This window comes from Eulemur rufifrons, chromosome 30 (assembly GCF_041146395.1).
Source record: "Eulemur rufifrons isolate Redbay chromosome 30, OSU_ERuf_1, whole genome shotgun sequence".
NCBI classification, from domain to species: domain Eukaryota; kingdom Metazoa; phylum Chordata; class Mammalia; order Primates; family Lemuridae; genus Eulemur; species Eulemur rufifrons.
The window spans coordinates 131292563-131294468 of NC_091012.1; the positions used below are offsets into that span (position 1 = coordinate 131292563).

Here is a 1906-nt window from a genome sequence, read left to right on the forward strand (position 1 = left end):
ACCAGCTTCTCGTGCAGGTCACCCACAACATCGCAGTGAGAGGCAGTAAGAGATTAGACACAGGTTCCAGTTTGTCCCCAAGCATTCCAACTGTGGGTCCCAGTTCATCTTTGCTCTTGTCCACATTCAGTTCCCCTTCCTAAGTGCTGGTCTGGCTGACCTATAGCAACTTTAGGCTCAACAATAGACATGGAGCAACAGCTTGCACACACTCTTCCACCAGCTACCACAGTGGTGTAAGATCGAACCCCTATAACAAAGCCCTTATTCTAGATCATTCATAGCAGTTCTGCTTGTTGGATTGACCACTGACAATCGTGCTCAGTGGCATTGGAGTGGCCACAGGCATTTTGGGAACCCAGCTAAGGGGAAGTTGAGTTGGGGGTATGTTTGGCTACGGTTCAGAGAGACATACATGGTTGGCAATCTCCTCTATGAATGGTTAAGTCATTGATTAGCCATCCAAATAGGAACGGCTCCCAGGAACTCGCCTACAGCCCCCTGCCAGAGGGCTTATCGCAATATGATCATGTCCTAAGGCACCTGGCATCAGATGTGTGTAGTGGACAAAAAACAAAGTTTAAAATGCACAGAGCTAAGCTGACTCTACTTTTAGCCTCTGAAATGAAAAGGTAGATAGAACAGGTCTTGTTTGCAAAATAAATTCAAGACCTACTTATCTACCAACAGAAAAAAAAAAAAAATGCACAGAGCCAGGAGTAAGTCTGTGGAAAGTTCTCCCAATCACATGACCCAGTTTTTCCAGAGTTTGTGATGCTTCTGGTATTTGTCAGCTTTTTAACATTTGTAATTTATTATTTGTTTTCTCATTCCAAATAATTATGCACTTTTGTATCTACTGTCGTACTATTAAGTTTTTATCATTGCTCTTAAAGAAGGCCCCCAAACTGCATAAACTTCCGCACCCGTGAGACTTAGATCATCCCCTGCTCTTAAGTATCAAGTTGGAAAAGTTGGATTTACCTCTGGAGGCAATCAGGAACCATCACAGGATTCTGGCAGAAGGATGGAATAATCAGATCTGTACCGAGCAGTGGTGTGCTGGAGCAGGGTCACATTGGCTCATGAGAGCTAATGGTGACATTTTCAGGAGTTTTAGGAGGAATTGACATCATATCGCAGTAGCTTGAAATTAGTCACTGTGGGAGTATTTATACCATGGAAATTGGCAGATCCTATAAATCAGGCCTCCCCCTCTTCCCCCAGAGAGCCGGTTGTTAAACATATACCAACACACCACTGGTACCAAGTGATTTCCTCGGTCATAAATCTTCATGAGAAAATATCCCTGGAATGAATTTACTCTCAAGTGAGGCTGATAGAGATGGGGGTTAGGGAGGGAAGAAAGGGTAGAAGGCATCACAGAGGAGAAGTTGCTTAAAAGCTTTGAGTACTGAAGAAGAGAAATAAAGAAAAAGGATGGGAAACTCTCAAAACAAACAAAACTGTACTCACCCTTCAACTTTGCCCAAGATGAACCCTGCTGACCTTCAATTCTACATGGGGGTGAGGGGCACTGCAGTGGAGATTTCTCAGTTTGTATGTTACATGTCATGCCTTGGACACTCAGGGAAGCACTGATCATGGCATATGCAATTTAATATTCTAAACTAGATTTAGAATCACAATAAAAGGTCATTGTCTTTGCCGCTGGGGGAATTTCAAGATGTATACTAAAATAAATATAAAGATAAATACTTTCGCTGATATTCTTAAATTACAGACCATATTTCATCTAGTCTAAGGTGTCATGATTATAAGATATATCATTATTTAATATATAAAACTAAGAAAAATGCTGCCAACTATACTATGACATGATATTGACCATCAGATGAAACCTGAATTCAGAGATGTTAAAATGTGAGGGAAAAAAGAGTGAGTC

At 41.5% G+C, this 1906-nt stretch overlaps 1 non-coding gene across 1 annotated transcript; it reads left to right on the plus strand.

The window, feature by feature from the left end:
• The first annotated feature begins 559 nt into the window (after positions 1–559).
• LOC138379344 (small Cajal body-specific RNA 15) lies at positions 560–692 on the plus strand. The gene has a single exon (XR_011232110.1). It is a non-coding gene; the product is annotated as a small Cajal body-specific RNA 15 (non-coding RNA).
• Positions 693–1906: the final 1214 nt, after the last annotated feature.